We start from the raw sequence: 19,209 nt of genomic DNA on the forward strand, positions 1-19,209 counted from the left end.
GTTTGTTCTGAATGGTGGTTTCAGTCCACGCTTTCCTCTAAACTGCTGCACTGTCATGTCCTGCAAGGACTCGTACATGTCTCCACAAAGGTTTCCAGGAGATCGAGCAGTGAGCTGCGAGGTTCTTTAAGTCTCTATGAATGGGAAGGTTTGGGTTGTCATCTATGAGGACGACCTCTCTGTATGTAGCTTTGTTGCCGTGAATGTCTGGAGGAGCAATATTGGCCAGCACCGGTAACCATTGAATTGGTATAGATTTCAGGGTTTCGGTGGTAGCACGCATTGCAGAAATTCACTGGACATCCACACATTTGCTACAAGTGCTAACAGCCCAGACAGGTGCACGGTACAGTGTACTGGCTGTGCAGGCTGATGACTGGGGATGGTCATGGAGATGAGATGTTTTTGTCCAAAACCCAGCACTCCCCCAACCAGGTCAACATTTTAAAAACAGCCCAATGATTCAGTCAAAATTTAATTTGGGGGGGGGGATGGTCCTGAAGTGCTTCAACATCTGCCACAGGGCATTTGGATTTTCATTTCAAAAGAACTTTTGAAAACAACATTTGCTCTTTTTATCTAGAACTTTTCTAAAAAAAAAAATTGAGAAGGTCAAAACCAGGATGGAAAGACTTTGGTCAGCCTCAGACAAAACTGGGATTTTGTTTCGCAGGACATTTTTCCATTCTATTTTGAGATGAGGCAAAAAAAAAATGAAATAATAGAATTGCCCATGAAAAAGAATAGTCCAGTTTCCTCCCAGCTTGGCTCATGAGGCCACTTCTAAGGCCCATTATCAAGTCCATGACTTGCCCAATGCAGCTACAGGCACTTCTGCACCCAAGTCCAGCTGATAGCAGCAGCCTCCCCTCCTGCCTTAAGAAAAGCAACCTGGCCTCACTCACAGCCATGCACAAGGCTGCAACACAGCCCATTTCCCTAGCTAGTGGTCTTGACTATTTTTGACCCCTTTCTTTGCATCTGTTCACTGGCTCTCCCTTCTCTATCAGGAATGACACTGCTTCACTTTCAAGGCCCTGCACAGCCCCTACGCCCCTGCCTGGAGACCCTTATTCACCCCCGAGGCATGGACTTAGCTTCAGTTTAGCCCTTGATGCCAGTCTCTGCTGGCACTCGTGACACTTTCAAACCAGCCCCTTAAATCTGGGACAGAAGTTCAATAAACCGGTTTAACCTAAACCTGAAGTCTGATGCTATATCCACCCAGGATTATCTTAAACTGGTTTCAGCCATTTTCAAAGCGGTTTATGTGCACTGAACTTCTGTTGCCTTATACATTTTAAATGGTTTCCCATCACTTATACTAGTTTCTGTGTAACTTCTGTCCCTAGACTTTACGCTTTCTCCCCTGCTGCTCATCTCTCTTGGGCTCAACTCCACACGTCCATCTACTAAACAGCTGTTTTCTGCTATTAATGCCTTCCTTAAGCCTCTCCTTTTCCAGGATGCCTACAACCCCCGCACCCGCAGACTGGTTAGCCTGCCAATATGCTGAGACCACTGCCTAGCTTACTGACCAACGGTGTCTCATTATTTCCTCATCCTCCTCCATCTGTCTGTATCCATCTGTTGTCTCTTGTTTTTCCTTAGTGCATATGCTATTTGGGGAAGGCACCCTCTCTTTGCTCTGCATTTGTACAGAGCCTAGCACAGAGGGGGCCCTGGTATGTGACTGGGGGTGCCCCTAGGCTGGTGAGCAAGACCGGTTTGTTGCAAATAGAAAACAGCCCATATGTTGAGTCTTTTTCACTGCATGTCTCACATCAGCGCAACGGCCGGTCTGGCATTTCCAAACCAAATGCACCACCCTGAGATCCAAGCTCTACGGACGCACGGACAACCGGACGAGGCGGGGGCTGTGTTCTGCAGAACCCGCCTGTCAGATGGTTCCCAGTCAGACAGGTGGCAACACAGCAAGAAAGGTGAGGAAGGAGCAGGGAAGCAGCAGTGGCACCGTCACGTGGCCCTGACAGCCGTCCTAAATACAGCTTGCCGCTCAGGTGTAGTGCAGCCAAGCGGAAAGACTGGGTGGTTGCAGGGAGAGGCAAAGAGACGGGCTCGGAGGAGAGGTCCGCACCAGAGAAGCATGGAGATGAGAGAATCAGATGATTAGCAGCTGTAAACAGAGAGAGATTAAAAAGGGCTGGAAGAAAGAAGGGGAGTGAGAGAGAGAAAAAGAAAGGTTGGGGGAGAGGAATTGCTCCTTGAAGAAAAGTAAGGGAGAGCCAAATGAGAGAAAATCAAAGAGGATTATCATCAATGAATCCTGCCCTGAAAGAAACATCCAGTCAAAGGGACTGTTAAGTCTGAATAATTTTTCTCCTCTACATCAAGTGAGCACCTCCCTTTAATTAGAGAACATATGCTCTGCCTGCATCCTGAATAATTGCTCTTGAGAAACTCTGAGCTCAGGGAAAAAAAATAAATAAAAACCCGAGACTCCCTTTGCAGCAGGGAGCTGGGGGTTGGCGTCTACCGCAGAACTTGGGCAGCCGGCACGCAACAGGTCGAGAGGCTGAACCTCTGCCAGCTTCTGAACTTGCTATTCTGCTATCAATTTTTCATCTGTCACTGAGACAAGCTGGAAGTGCTAAAGCTCAGGTTTTGTTGATTATAGAATGTTCCATTCCAATATGTACTGGAGGTAACCCCTGCTCATTTCTAAATGAACTAAATTCACAGGGAAAAAATTGCTATATATACTGTAACACCACATCCAGAAAGAGTGATTTATAATAACTAACACTGGAGGTGACATTTCCTTACATATGAATGTCATCTCATTAGGGTGTTTAGGGACCAGAAAAATTCAACCTGACTTTATGTCCCTCAAGACGTAAGGGGAAAAAAAATAAAGAAAAAGAAGCCTCCTGCATTCAGCAGACATCGGTTTAGTACCTGCAAGATCCTGGCCGTATGTTAGGAGAGGGTTCCCTGTGGTTGCTGCATACAGGAGGCAATAATAATAAAAAGAGCAATGTGGAGGACAGAAATAGCAGCATTTCACAAAAGATTTTGAAACACAGCTCTTGTTTTGAACTGGAAGAGAAACCTCAAGCATCGCAGTTTCTGGGAATAAAAATCCCAGGGGGAAGAGGGGGGGGGGGGGGGAGGGAGGGAGGGAGGGAATCACTTTGGAGTGATCAAAAGCATTTAGCTCCCATGTTGACTTTATCTACATAGAAAAAGAGGCTTCATGAAAAAAAAGTAATTTAGAAATGAAAACCCGAAACCCTCCATCCCAGCTGTGGTGAAGCTGTTGATGCCGTGTGCTCTCACGAGAAGGGCCTCCACTGCAGCTTTCTGCTCAGCTCTCCTGGTCCAGGACTGGATCTTCCTCATTAATACAGACCCTGTCGCATGGAGGAGCCTATTAGTCTGAATGGGCATTTGTACACACCACGGTTTTTGCCCTTTCTTGATGTCAGCCTTGCTCCTGCCAAAACAGCCTCAGCTGATCTTGTTGCAGTGGGATCCACACAAGCCTCTGACTCTGTGAGCTGTGAGAGAGGGAGCTTTACTTGCAGCAGAGATCACCCATGCTGGGCAGGTCAAAGGGCATAGGTCAGCCCCAACCTAGACCCCCAGCCAGCCTGAATAAGGAGCGCTGGGATCCCAGAGCCATCACACTCACCAGCAGGTGTGCAAAGGGTGAAGGGAGGAAGCTGGGCCTCCTTTGGCCATGCTCTGAGAGTGCCAGACAACAGGGCTCCAAACAAGGCTTTGGCCCATGGCAAAAAAAGAGGCCAACCCAGAAGCACCTGGAGCAGCACATGAAGGACCAAAGCAGCAATGTGACAGAGCAAGAACATGAGCAAATTAAAAGCATTAAAAGGACAGGATGGGAGGGTGAACACAGACCTCTGACTCCTGACCCAGAGTGTTGCAGGAAGTTGGGTGGACTGGAAAACAAGTCACCACAAAGATAACCCGCCAGTCACCTCCCGCTCAGCCTCGCTGGCTCAAGTTCAGGCCTGTGCAGAGTGCAGGTACAAAGCCAACGCACTGCTGAAGTCCCGCTTAAGCTTTCAGAGTAGGACCTAGGCTGGCCTCTGCTCAGAGGATAGCAGCAAATTGCGTCAGAGACTCACTGAAAATTACTCAGTTAATTTTCCATTCCCAGGCATACTACCAATAGCTTTATTTAATGTTCTCGCTCCCACATTCTGCACCATGGCCTATTCCAAAACAGGAATAAAAACTCATGGTAGAGGTGATTTCTTTTGCCCGTAGACCGATACAGCTACTACCTCTATCCCTGTTCCAAGAAAGGACCTTTATACTGTGTAAGTATGCTATACTTATGCACAGGTCACATCTCTGGCAGGGATCACACCCAGTGAGGCTGAAGATGAATTGCACCCAATCTTCCCTGCAATTTGGTAGTGGGATTTTAGCAAGGGTCCCTCTTGTCCATTCCTGCTTTACTGTTTGGGCTGCCTGCCAGCCACCCACCTGGCTTGCCACTGGGGCACATTTCATTTCACGCACACAAGTTACCCCCTGATTGACAGACAACTCGTCAGCTCGAAGCTCAGGGGAACATCAGAAAATAGCAACTGCTAGACTGGATCAGACCCAAGGTCTGTCTAATCCGGTGTCGTGTCTGCAGCAGAAGCCAGCACCACCTGCTTCAGGGAAGGGTGTGAGGTCCTCCTAGTAGGAAATATCTGGTGAGAGAGTTGTCCAACAGGAGTCACAGGCAGGAAGGCAAGAATAAGGATAACTGGTTGAAACTCCTCCAAGGATGCTCCACGAAGGGCAGCTAAAATGCCAAGCTCCAAGGCATTTTGGCCGCTGTGCACCAGACTGCCCCGGTAGGGCACTGCACACGGAGCTGAGGGGTGATGGCCCTGCTGTGTTCGGACCGGCAGGGCTGTAGGCCAGGACTGAGTTCCTGGGGTTGTCTGCATGGGGCTGAGGCTGCAAAGCCAGGAGGGAGTCTGGTACTTTCTGGGTAGGACTGGGAACACCTTGGGTTATGCTAAGGAGGTACTTGACCCACCCCCGGACATAGTGCATGTCTCCTGCAGGACATTTCCCCACTAAAGAAAACAGGTTTCATCAGAAAAGCAAAATTTTTGTAACCCGCCTAATCCGCTTACACCTGGACCAGGCTTAGGCTGGGGGCTGAACATGGTGTGTGGGTGCTGGCAGCTCTCAGGGGAAGATGGGACCTGGGACCAGATGCATTTCCTTCATCCAGCTACTAACGAGGCATATCTAGGTGAGGTGATGGCTGAAGACACTGAGCACGACTGACCCGTGTGTGGACAAATACCCTTGGAGCCTGGGACTGGCTGAACGCCGGCACCTCTGATAACTGCTCCTGTTGGTCTGCTGTGGGCTGAGCCTGCGATAGAGCAATTGCCAGGAGCTTTGGGATCCCTATCCCCCTTCGGGGAATAAATCTCCAACTCAAGACTGAGGGACATCAGACATGGGTGTGCCAGGCCTGCTCTTTCCCCCAGGGTCTAGCCCTATCCTTCAGGATCTGAGTGAGTTTCGAGCCATCTCACAGCTTTCCTGAACCTGGAGACACCAGGGTATTCAGGAGAGAGCAACTGGAGGAGAATCAGAGGGGAGAATTTGCCCTGGGTTTCAACCATGTCAGCTAGCAAGAAACACAGACATGATTCCTTTGAATATAAAAGGGGCCTCAATGTCTCCAGCAGGCCATCCTGAATAAAGCTGGGAAGGCAGCAAGGCTCTAGTCCTAATTCCCCCATACACAAATCTTTCCCAGGTATGTTTATTTTCACCTAATCCTTTAATATTTAAAGCAATTTCACTCTTGTTTGAAGAGACTTCCTGGCCTCTGGAGAGGTGGGAGAGAGAAAGAGAGAGCGAGAGAGAGACATGCTGGAGATGACAGATGTCAGGCTGCCAGTGCTGCCTGAGCCTGAGCTCCCTGGGGACTGCTGTCCAACGGGGACCGTCCCTGGGAAATCTCCAGGGACACGTCCCGGTTTCTGTATGCTCCTTCCTGTCTCCTTCAAACCAGAGAGTTTTCTTCAACAAAGGCTCAGGAATTGGAGTCAATGCAGCAGCGGAGCCATGCAGGTGGCTCAAGGTGCATGGGCTCCTATTCAGCTGCTAGGCAGAAAATACTTCACCCAGGGGGTTGTACAGATCCGGGAGCTCCCAAGAGCCCCTATATGAGCACAGGTCCCTACTCCCTCCCCTGCAGGGTGGTGGCCTGTGGCCTTCACATTTCAGACGTGTACATCCCCCCACGGACCGGCAGTGGGAGCTGAGTGGTGGGAGTTTCACGCACACAAAGCACTGCCGTGTTTATTTGTTCCCACTCAACACATTTGTTCTCAGGCACCAGGGACTGGAGCTCAAAGCCCCTGGGACACCCTTCCCTTCAGCAGGCGTGGGCTCAATCTCGAAGAGACAAGCGCTAACGAACAGCACAAAAGGTCCTTGGTTATTGCTGGGTAAAGGAGGGAGGATCCGGAGAGGAATGAAAGGCATCCTGCATCCTGGAAACAAACCTGGGCTGGGTCCATAGAGCACAATGTTCCTGAGCTGTAAGAAGTGGGAGTGAAGATGGGTTTGAAATTGGACTTCAGTTATCAGGCCAGCGTCTCGGATGGTGGGAGGGGATGAAACACCCCTGAAGTCAATGGAAACAGCCATTTCTTCAGATGGGAATCCAGGCCTCTGCATCTCAGGGCCATTGCAAGCACCAGGTACGATGCAAAGAGGGGAGAGACGGAGTTAGGCACCGCGACACCTGCACCCCTGCGTGTCATGCCCTGAATACTAACCAATGCAGCCAGGATGCTAAGCATCTGCCCATGCAGCTAATGAGGTGTCTGCTGGAAAGCTAACAGTTAGCCTACGTTGCTCTCCTTACTAATTTTTAACTTCAATTTATGAACAGTAGGGGATATATATATCTCTCCCCTGAAGGCATACTGGCAGGTTAACTTATCTCCAGAGGTAAAAGAGGGGAGGGAGGGGAGATGACATAACTTCACAGACTCCAAAGAACAAACAAATCATCTCAAGGCATTTAAAGAGAGAAATACATGCACAGATGCATCACAAATGCATAATCTACTCGACATCTCCGAATTGCCTTGGGGCTGCGGAGTGGAGGGAGGGGGAGACAGAGGAGCAGATCAGCAGTGGAGCAGCTCAGAAAAATGAAGGAATTCACTTCCAACTTCCCCGCTGTTCCTTCAGCAGAGACACAGCTCCGGTCCTGTCATTTGTTCTGGTGCAGAGCTCCTGCCTCACTTCTCTTTCCCTAGCTCCCTGCTTTTCCCAGCTGCACGTTAGCACTTAGGGAAAGCACATCGAGTCTGGTCTACTAAATTACTATTGCAGTAAGAGGATGGAGGTCCATGCACTGCTCCAATTCATAAGCACGTCAAAGCCAGGATACAGCTCTCAGACTCCCGTGAGACCTCCTCTTTCCACTATTGTGCCATTTGGTTGGGGATCACAGCTGGCACTGCCAGCAACGAGGAGAGAACCCAGATTACTGGCACTGGTGAGGGCATTGGATGCAAATGAAGGTGAAGAGTGAGGAAGGCACGTGATAAAGATGGTTGAGATGTACAGACAAATTTCTTCAAGTGGGAGACATCTGCCCCTTTGAAGGGGTGCAAACGATTTTGCAAGAAGAGGGGGGCCGGGCAAGCTCCTAAGGTCTTCCCTCAAGTCTCAGCTTTCATTTGAAAAAAATGCACGTGTTCACCTGGTACGAAAAGGTCCGCCTGAGTCTGCAAAGAGCCGACATGAGAGCTGCAAACACCCTCAATGAGTACTCACTCGATAGTAGAGATGGGGTTTTCCAAGTCAGCATTACTATCGCTTTCCTCCCCAAGGCAATCGCATTTGGAGGACCTGCGCAGTCTGCACAAGGGCTTAATGCAGTACTGAGGCAATTGGTGAAATGGTCTGTGATACACTGGCAGCCTTTAGCAGCCCACGGCAGGGCTAAAAGTGGCACGACCGGCTTCATTTGCCTGACATAGCAAGAGGACGCAGCTTTGAAATCAAATTGGTAAACACCGATATAGAAGACCTCAAACTGTGGCACCCAGCTGCCGCTGGCTCTAAGTTTCCCTCGTGGGCACAGAGGGACCCGTCTGTCAGAGCTTCGATCCTGTGTCGGGGTCTTACTCTGCAGCAGGAAGAGAGAAAGGAAGGAGCCTAATTAAGTGGCTGCGGTGTCACGATTCAACTTCTGCTCAGAACATGAGGCAGGGGACGGGAGACTTCAAACAGCGCCGAGAAAGTCAAAAGCCCCAACCCAGTCACAAGCAATCACGGTTCTCTCCCCCGTCTTTTTATATGTTTTTTTTTTAGATTAAAAAAAACCACCAAAAAACCCCAAACACATGAAATTAGAAAGCTGATAATCACAATAAAAACACAGCGAGGAAGGTTTCCCAGATGAGAAGATTTCCCTGGAGACAGCAAAGGTCAAAACCAAAAAGAACAAAAAAAGCGTAGGTTGCTTTTTTCCTCCCCAGTTCCTAAAAGCTTGTTAAAAAAGTCTTGCTAACAGGGGCAGAACCTACTGACTTCATTGGCCGCGGGCTTCAAAGAACAGAATGACAGCGTTTCCTTTGAGCTGATCGGCTGCGTGTGATGTGGGAGTCAGAGCCATATGGTTTTGATTAGGGGGAAAAAAGAGACAACAATAAAAATGAGATAGTGGTCACCCACTTCTAACAGCCAGCACCAACTTGGCTGCTTGCGACGGAGCCAAAGGATCCAGATCCAACCCTAATCTGAGCAAAATCTCTTCTGGATTGGAAGGGAGAGGAAAGCTAAAGGCCAGGGAGAAGGGATGGCTGATGAGAATCACTTAAAAACCCACCGGTGCCCATAAAACCCAATGCATCATATAACAAACCCACCGGTGCCCATGATGCCCTGCCCTTTTACTGCCGTTCTGCATAGGAGCAAATGTCACCCTGGGAGCAGAAGATGCTGAGGATGGAGCAAAAAAGGGATGAAGGATACGTGTCCTCAAGGTTAGCAACCGAAGGAGGCAGCTCAAGAAACAGCATCTTGACTGGAAGAGGCAGCTGGGTCCGTGGGCGCTATGTTCACATAAAACCCCGCACGAGCATCTCATCACATCTCTTTGCAGCTGAGTTTTTCTTTCCTCCTCTGCAGGTCTCACCTTTGTGGCTAGGGGAGGTTTTAGAAAACAGGCCGGTTGCTGTAGTGCTGATGGAAAGGGGTTACCTACACGCAGAGCTCCTCCAGTTGAGCCTCAAATGCAATGGCCAAGCAGACACCAAGGCGGTCATGTCAGCCTGGCTTGTCTGGGTGCCAGCTTGCTGTAAGCTTGGATTTAGGTGACCTGAAGTAAACCACTCTGGGGCTGAGATCAGGGCATCCACATTGGGGTTTGCACCGGCTTAATTTGGGGGTCGGACTCGATGATCTATTGAGGTCCCTTCCGTCCCTAACATCTACGAATCTATGAATCCACCTGGTGCATGTCCAGGTATGCACAAGACCTGATTTTTTCCTCTGCTTACCCTAGTGCAAGGTGGGGACACAACACTGACAAATCAGACTTCCCTGCTTCCTCCCAAGGGCACCAGCTTTGTACACACACTTTTTTCCCCATTGCAAATAATGCTTCCAGGCAGGGGAGAATCAGCCCCACTGCTCTTCAGTAGCAAAGATGGGGATGTTTTTTTAATGCCTGCTTATTGCAGAAAACCTGGATTCCCTTGTCTACAAAGTACTCGGAGATACTCTCACTCTACAGTGCTGTAATAGTTTTTTTTTTATTCAATTATTTCTCCACTGTGCTGTTTGGAACAGCAGAAACCAACAGTGCCGTTCGGTATATTATGTGCTCTACGTCAATGCACCATGAAATATTAAGACTACAATAGGTCTGAAGTCACAGAATCATAATCCTTTAATAGCTTAGTTCATTCTTGCTGTTGGAAAGAGGCATAATATTTCTATTTTTAAACAAATGGTATTCATATTAATGAGAGCCAGGGCTCGTCCCGGTACAATTTCAGTTGCGTATTTTTCTCACGGGGGCTTCGAAAACCACAGCTGAGTTAAATGGGAATTGATCAGAACTTTCAATAACATTTAGGTATGTTAATAAGCTCGGGCTTTTTTCCCCCCCAAAGAGGGGGATTAATTTGAACAAATAAGAGATTTTCACCTAGATCCTTGGCCAGCTGAGATGCACCCGTTGCTAGGCTGAAGGAGGAGACTGAGGGTGGTTTAAAGGCACCAGATAATGGAGCTTGCTTGCCTGGGCCCCAACTCCAGCACCTTTTATTGCAGCTTTGGGGTTCCTGCAAGTCAGACCCGTTGCCCACGGTCCTCAAGGGACAGCTCTGTTAGATACAACCCAGAGACCATCCTCTTTCATGCCCTTCCACCTGGCAGGGGTTGCCCTTGTGCAACTCCAGGGTTTCCCAGCATAGGGAAGCCTCAAGGGCTCCATAGGATGGCTGTAGGGGGGCTGGGCATTTGGCCCTCCCTTCCCAAAAAAGGAAAACCCAGCGTGGATGGTGCTGGGAGTCAGCGCCCGGGAGGAAGCTGCATTACTCAGCATCGAGCAGCAACCGGTGCAGGAAGCTGGAGGGAAGGGATCCGCAGGGAGCCGGGGCGAGGCAGAATCCACCAAAGTGTCGCATCGGCCCTCCTGCCCCTCCCTGCCAATCTGAGCTGAATCCCTAAATTTCTGTCCCCGGGCAATGAACAATGCAAGCTCTCCCCAGGCTCCAGTGCTGCACTGTAAACAGGCTGGCAGGCTTGCACCTCATTGCTTGGCAACAGGTGCAAAGCAATAAATCAGGCAGAGAAAATGTCACTCAGTGGGGACTCTTTGTCTCCAGAGACACAATATTTTTCTTGATTCCTGCATCTGGATGTCAGAAAAGGCAGGCGTCCGTTTTGCTGCCTGTGTCAGATCAGTCGGTTCCGCCACCTCTCTGGACCAGGGTGCCGTCAACACTTAGCCTGGGTGGAAACAGCCTGGTTTCAAATATATAGATGTGAGATGTGCAGGGAGGTGTTGTTTATGAAGAGGATGATTATAGCTGTGAAGAGAGGCTGTAGGGGATCTCTGTCCTGTTTGCTGGCCCAGCTAGGGATGATGCCAGAGAAGGCCAGAGCTGCACACGGGGAATGTCTCACAAGGTGACGACGCTGTCTTCCTTTCCTCCGTGCGTGCATTTGCCCTTTCCCTGGTGTTTCAGGGGCAACCGCTATTAGGAGCTGACACGGCTCCAGCCTCAGACTGGAGAAGGCCTAGGCACCCAGCACTTCTTATTTTGCCTACAACCAAAATGAGTAAAAAAATGTAAAAAAAAAAAAAAAAGCTTGCAAAGAAGAATTTTTCCAACTATTTGAGTTGGTCTAATAAAAGATATCGGATTTACACAAAGAACTTTGTCTGCCTGTGTCCTTAGACCTACATGGCTACAACCTATACCCCCAAATTAGTAGATAATTCATAACATGGTGAAGGGAGCTGGGAGGCAAACTGCTCCTTCTAGTGAAAGGAAGCTGTGCTCTCTCTAGTCTCATCTAGTCAAGGTGTTTGCACTGGGCTCACCCTCATGAGGCCTGGAGACAGTGTTAGCACTTCATAGTCCCACTGACCATGCTGCTCCAGCCAGTGGGAGAGGGAGTATATTTTAGCAGAGACATAAACTCACTGGGAATCAAACTCACCAGCTTTATTCCCCAACTGCATTGCTGGCTCCTCGTGTAGAATCACAGAAAATGAGGGTTGAAGGGACCTCAGGAGGTCACATCTAGTCCAACCCCCTGGACCATCCCCAACTAGATCATGCATCAAGCCACATCCCTGCGTCTCATCTGGCTTTGCAGGCGGTGCTGCAAGGCTTTAGCAAGCATCTGCAGAGAGCTGGGGTCCTCAGGTAGCAGGTGCTCAAGAGGAGCAAAGCTTCTGCTCTGCAAGGACCATTGCTGCTGGCACTCATGGGATCCCCTTATGCAGGAAGCCCAGGAGGGAACCCAGGAGCCCTGGGACCTTGCTCTGTGCATCAGCTGCACTCCTTCCTTTTGAGTCAAGTAATATATATTTGAGGTAAGCACTGTGCTAGCTAGCACAGTGTGAGTGATGGTCTGTAAGGTCCCTTTCAGCCCCTAACATCCATGAAATTATGAAACTAGCTGCCCATCCAACTCAACAGCACAGGATCTCCCTGCACACCCCCCTTGTGCGGGCAACATCAAGAAATGGCCTGAGACACGCAGACCGGGAGAACATTTTTCATAAACAAGAGACCACTTTTCCAACCTCCCTGCAGGCTCCCACTCACAAGCTACGATGTAACCCCTCTCCTGAAATGCCATAAATATTTCACTTTCAAATCTAGATTCATTAAAGGAAGCCCAGGAGGGAGAAATAATAAGGTACCACTTTACAGCCCAAATAAAACACAGGAAGATACAGCCTGTAATGTATATTTCAGGCTTTAGGTTGAGATAATTCATATATCATTTTCAGTTAAGAAACAAAAATGGTGCCACGTCAGCACATCGGCTGAAAAATAACCCGTTCTATTACTCGATGCCTTCCGGTAATGTATCCGGGTTATCATACATCACCACCAGCTTGAGCGCTCCTTCCAGCTGCTGGGCACAGCATTTCCATCCCAAGCCACTGCTAGAGCACCGTCAACATAAAGGACTCGCATCTCACAGGGGCTGGAAGACAGATATCCAGAAAAGCCCCACGGAGAAACAGATGAGTTCAAGTTGGGAACTGCTCCGAAATGTAGCAGCCCACGTTCCACTTTTAGAAGTGAGCTAGGTGCTTTGGAGCCAACATCTCCCTGGAAGTCAGCGGGGTGTCTACACGACAGATTGTCGCAGGTACTTGGGTGCCTAAAGGTGCGATCGCGGGAGTTGCAGAAGGACCAGAGGAGGTTAGGCAACTTCAGGGGGAATTAGGCTCCTAACTGGAAATCCCTCGAGGGGCCTACTTGCAAATGGAGGCAAGGAGATGAAGATCTGCCTCTTCCTGTTGTCCCTCAACTGTACACCCCAACTCTCAGAGCTTCTTGGTAGCAGAGGGGACAGCACACAGACCATCCTGCTGTTGGAGAGCTGGTGCAAGGCAATATCCTTGGTGAGCCCAGCTAAGCCACCCAGCCTCCATCCTCTGTGACATGGACGCCAGCCCAGGTGTCCCGGGATCACTTGCCGTGTTTATTCCCTGCTCATTGCAGGACACGCTCTATTTCCTGGCTCTCCAGAGGGTATGGACGACTCATTTTATTGACCAATTTATGTATCTGTTTTGGAGTTGGCTGCTTCTGGCTATTCCCCCACCTGTGGTTGTGCCTCCACCAGCCAGGGTAACATGATGGAAGTGGCTGCTGGCAGACTGCCGAACATATGGGACCACGCTGGGCCAATTTGCTAGCCTTCCCGAGATGAGCAGTGAATGCTCAACTGAGGGGAGAGCGCTATTGATTTGCCTAGAAATTTTTCTGCTTAATGTCTGAATATGTTGCGTTAAAAAGGATCCTGCCGAGTGTTTTTTTCCTGTCTGTTTTTGCAAGGCCTGAGCCCTCGCCTGTGGGGAAATCCAGAAGGATCCCAAACTGGAAGCGCACACCAAGGTCAGGGAACTCCGTGACCCTGCACTGACAACCCCTCCGAAACCAAAAGACCGTAAGGAGAGACCAAGCTAAAAGATGCAAATCAGTACATCTGAAGGTGAGCTCTCCTTAGAGGACTCTGCCTAGATTTCTGAATATTTATCACCTAATCCCAGGGCAGCTGGGAGTGTTCACAGGTACCGTAGATGTGTCCTGCTAAAAATGCAACCAACTCTTGCCCCCAGCCATGCGGTATTCCCAGGACATGCAGAGGGTCCACAACGAAGAAACACAGCAGGATGGAGCGGTGCCTGAAGGGACGAACCCCTATAAGAAACTAATATTTCCAGCCAGACAACATGAACTTCTCCGTTACACTAATGATCCCTTTGTGTCGCTCGGGCAGTGCAATGGGATTTTAAGGTCCCATGGGGGTGTGGGGCAGAAGGGCTGTACTAACCCAAACCACAATGCCCTAAAGAGATGTCAATCTGACACAAGCACACCTAAGGCTACACAGCAGCTCTGCAGAAAAGGGCCTGGGGTTAAGCTGGATATGAGCCAGCAGCGTGCCCTTGTTGCCAAGAAGGGTAACGGCATCCTGGGCTGCATTGCTAGAAGCATTGCCAGCAGATGGAGGGCAGTGATTCTTCCCCTCTGTTCAGTCTTGGGGAGGCCACATCTGGAGTCCTGTGTCCAGTTGTGAGCCCCCACTACAGAACAGATGTGGACAAGTTGGAGAGAGTCCAGCGGAGGGCAATGGAAATGGTTGTGGGGCTGGGGGACAGGGTGAGGAGAGGCTGAGGGAACTGGGCTGATTTAGTCTGCAGAAGAGAAGACCGAGGGGGATTGAACTGGAAGTGAAGGACTCCGTTAGGAGTCCTTCAGCTCTCTGCAGGGGGGCTGCAAAGAGGATGGAGCTGGGCTGCTCAGTGGGGGCTGATGGCAGGACAAGGAGCAATGGGCTCAAGCTGCAGCAAGGGAAGTTGAGGTTAGAGGAAAAACTCATGAGGAGGGTAGTGAAACACTGGAACAAAGTTCCAAGAGGTGGTTAAATCTCCATCCTTCGAGATTTTTAAGACCCAACTCAAAAAAGCCGTGGCTGGGATGATGTAGTTGAAGCTGATTCTGCCATGAGCAGGGGGTTGGACTCAACGTGAGCTCCCGAGGTCTCTTCCCACCCTCGTTTTCTATGATCCTCTGATAAGCCAAGCAGATAGAGACAGTCAGGGAAGCACAAGGACGCGCTGCAGTTAGAAGGTGAGCTCAGCCGGTTCAGACACCGTGCGCCGCATGCTGATGGCAGAGTAGCGTGCAGTCTGGCCTGCCCAACTGCACCTTCGCCCAGGTTTCCCAGAGGGTTTTTTAGCCAGGACTGAGCTGTGTGCTGCTAGCAGGACTCGAGCCAGCTCCCGAATGCCAGCTCAGGTAAGGCTGTGGAAGCTGCAGTCCCACCCAGGGAAGCACCAGAGAGCACAGCCAGCCTCAATGCACCCTCTAATTAAGGAGAACAGGCTCCTCTCCCTCCTGCCAGCCCTGCACCCATCAAAAAGCCTGGCCCTGCTTCATGCCTCCCACCTTGCTTTGTTGTGGGAGGCCTGCTGAGCAGGGGCTGTGTACTGAGCTGCAGCAGCAGGGCTGAGCATCTCGCCAGCGGGATAGGAGTGCCGGTGACAGCCTGCAGAATGCTCATTTATCATAAGAGCGATTTCCCTACTAATAAAGTGACCTTGTGTAAATAGCTCAACTTTTCAAAGCTATCACATCATTAGTATAGGACACACGTTGATAGATAGAGACCACATGGACTGCTGAACCGGGATGAACTACCACAGCCAGAGAGTTATTTTTGACTTGGCTGAGTCGCTCTATCATTTAAAGGCAGAGGATAGCGGTGAGTAATAGGCCTGGGTAAATGATCACTCTCGCCTACTGTCAATACTGCAGGTGCTGGCAGCCCAGCCCCAGCACTTTCTATTTATCCTACGGAGAAGAGGGGGCTGGCCTCACGCAGCCCTGCTCGCGGACGGCAACGTTCACAAATGGTTTGCTACTCGGCGAGGGCTCCCGACTCCCTGGCTAAAGGAGAAGCTCCCTCAACCGCGAGCAGTGCAGGGCCTATGACACTTGCATCATGGAGGATGTCTGAGTTCAGTCGACCTGACATGCGTGCACTGTCTACTCCGTTCAGGATCCAGATCAGGTGCAGCTCAATGGCCTTGCAGAAGCATGGCCTGCTTACAAAACCCATCTCAAGTGAGCCTGGTCCCATACAGAAATCAGCCTGCCTAGTCCAGATGTGTGTGTGAGCACAGCGACAGGAGAGCAAGGAGCAGAGCAGACCGCGCTTTGGACCCTAAACTTAGTAATGGGGAACCTGACCCTGCTCTCCCGTCCTCCACAAGCCCCTGAACAAGGTGCCTTAATCCCTTGCCTGCTATCTGGCTTGTAGCATCAATTTTCCTTGCGGTGGCACAGGACCAATCATCCCAAGGGCAAAATATTCAGTGTGCAGATGCTGCCTTGCAGAAACCCCAAAGGATTTCGGGGTTTCTGCAAGGCAACATCTCTCTAGCTGCCATGGCTGGCTCTCACTGGCTAGCCATGGCAGCCCCTTCCCGAAAAATGGAGGTTCAGCACAAACCTCCAGTGCACTATGCCCAGTTATCCTTCCCACCAGAGATCTCACCCGCGTTCAGGTCTCTGCCCGCTTTGCAGGTAACCCCAAAGCACGAAGAGGCTCCATCGCAGCCCTCCCGTGCCGCAGCATCTCCGGGCTGCATCTCATGCCCAACCGCAACGCTCATAATTTAAAAAAAATAAAATAAATCATAAAATAGAAGTGAAAGTCCTTTCATCCTTATAAAATGGGTCTGGCTCACTTGGAACCAGGAGGAAAATACGTCCCAGATTCTCTCAGCGGGAGAAAAGTTGGCTGCCACTTGTGCTGCAACTCAGGAAAGGGGTAGTGTAAAAATCCAAGTAGTCCGTCTCGACCGCAGCGAGCACTCGGCAGCAGAGCAGATGAGCTCCTTTCTGCACCGATTCCTTTCCTGTTCCCGTTCAGGTGCTGAAATTGTCCTGGCATTGCCAGTTAGCAAGTACGTGGGCACTGGGGCCAAGGGCAAAATGATAGCGTTAGGGAAATACTGGTAGAATCTCTTATTACTCTCACATCGCTCCTGTATACTCCTGGCTAATCCAGTAATCCATTATTTATGTGTAGCCTAATTAAGGTTGTGAGTAGCTTGATCTTTGTTTACTTAAGTCTATAGCGGAAGATTGCCAAGATTAAATAAAATTATCTCCAGGCAGGCAGTGCTGGCTGCGAGCTGCTCTCAGGAAGGATGGCGGAGGGGCTGGTGCGCTGCCCTCTCGCCTCTTCGGATGGAGATCACGTAGGCTGTTGCATCACACCCCGATGTTGCCAATTCAAGCTTATCTAATAAAGATTCAGATAAACTAGACCAAACAAAACCCAGTGAAGTCTGAAACGAACTAATCGAATTTGATTAGCTCTCTTCAGTTTCTGATTTTACCTTTCACTTGTAAAACCTGCAAATCCATTCTTGTTTAGATGCTGAACTTGTACATTTAATGAAACACATGGAGAAGGGGAGAGAATAATATTTTTTAATCATTAGATTAGAGGCAATTTAGAAATAAGACATTTCACAGTGAGATGTAGTTCCTCCTAGGCCTGCCTGGCTCGGGCATGAGATTTGACCCCATCAGCCATTTTTATGGAGGGTAGAGAGAGACCCCAGTGCCCCGCCAGTGTCTGGGGCAATCACGTTTTGCTTTGGTCCCTGGCTTTTGGGAGTTTGATGGGACAGTTTTGCAAGACTGCCTCTGCGTCCGCTTGGCCCCACCGAAGTACGTGGAGTTTGGCCATTTCCGACAAGAAGGCCATGCTTTCACCCTGGAGGGCTAGTGATTAAAGACAGCAAGGGGCCTGGATCCAGATCTCACACCAGTTTCACTCTGGTGTATAGTCATTGGTCTGCAAATAGAGCAGCTCTGGATTGACAAGAATTTCCTTAGAGCCACAGACAAAACGCATCCATTAAATCACATGTATTATTATGCTGTGCCACAATATGCGTGTGTTTTTCTACCCTGTTCAATCTACTGCATGAACAGATAGCACAAGCTGAGTGGATCACATCAACCAACACTTTCAAAGTGCATTATCATTTTACATGTTTCAGACAGTCTCCAAATTGGTCTGTTTGGACCTATTTTAAATATAAATATTGTTAGGTTGTGTTTTAAATGTGTGCGCGATGCCTTTTATGAAGCCTCTAACAAATTCTGTGCAAAAGAATATGTTTCCCCATATGGGCTGCTTAAAGAAAGGCAGATGTGAAGCAATCAGAAACCTTCGCCTGCTTCCTTTTTTTTTTCCCCCTTCTCCTTTTGGCAAACGATTTCAGGCAAAGACAAATATTGTATCAAAGAGTTATGAAAATAAACATGAATATAGCTCAAGGGTGCAAGTAGATTTTTGGAATATTTTCTGAGAGCAATTAATAGGTAAAGTTTCAGGGAGGGGGGAGGGGGAAAGAGTACCTAAAATATGCCTGACTAAGCTAATTTCATTGTGCAGACACTGCTCTGGGAACCACAGAGTCGGAGCTGTGTTAAGCAACATTAGTCAGGATCGAGCCTTAATAGGCTGCAAAAAGAAACTATATGAAACCCAAGGCAAGAAATGCAAGGAAGACAATTTTATGTTGCTGAGCTGAGCTGAGCTGCGCTGCAGCAGGACAGGATTGTTCCTCCCATGCTGTTTTCGGGGCAGTCAGGATCGCTCTAGGACTTGCAGCTCAGGGCCAGGCGTTCTGTGCCGAAGCATTTCTCTCTATGTTGCTTGGAGCTGGAGTTTCAGAGCACGCGGCTCCTAAAAATCTGGCCCCAGCAGGTCCTGCACCCAGCATAAGGCAGCCCAGGGATGCTAGGAAGTGTCAAGAAAATGCCAACCCTATGCTAGACCTCTCTGTCTTGTTTTAGCAGGAGATGAGGGCATTTTAATTCACAGGGGTTAAAAAGCCCAGCACCCAGCCCAGATTAATCCAGCTGTTCCAGCCCAAAATCTTGCAGATCACCCAGCAAGCTCTCCTCTACCTGCTCCTACCCACAGTGGCAATGATCAGGACTGAACTGGGAGGAAAGGGAGAAGCAGGTGTCTGATGCTCAATCTGCTAACAAGGTAGTGCTCCTAAACAGGGCAGACAGTGTGCAGCCCCCTTGCCATGTAGCTTGAGATGCCCCCTAGGATGTCTGCATCCCTTTTGCCACAGCTTTTAGGTAAAAAAAAAAAATAAACTTCAAAATCCCTGCAGCTGGGGGAAAAAAACCCATCCCTATAGCCACAGCTACCCTAGGCCTACCAATGCAGTCTAGCAACCGGGGAGTAGCAGCAAGAGATGCAGAAGCAGCTACTAATGGGTCATGTGCTATATTGGTGTGCTGCAAAAGGCATGGTTAGAGGCAGCTGCTGCATTCCCCTCTGCAGCAGGCCTGGTCAGCAACCCAGGAAAAATGCTTGGAGAAGTCAGCCTATTGCAAATCTATTAAGGGCAAGACGCTG

Source organism: Alligator mississippiensis, chromosome 16 (genome assembly GCF_030867095.1).
Source record: "Alligator mississippiensis isolate rAllMis1 chromosome 16, rAllMis1, whole genome shotgun sequence".
Lineage (NCBI taxonomy): Eukaryota > Metazoa > Chordata > Crocodylia > Alligatoridae > Alligator > Alligator mississippiensis.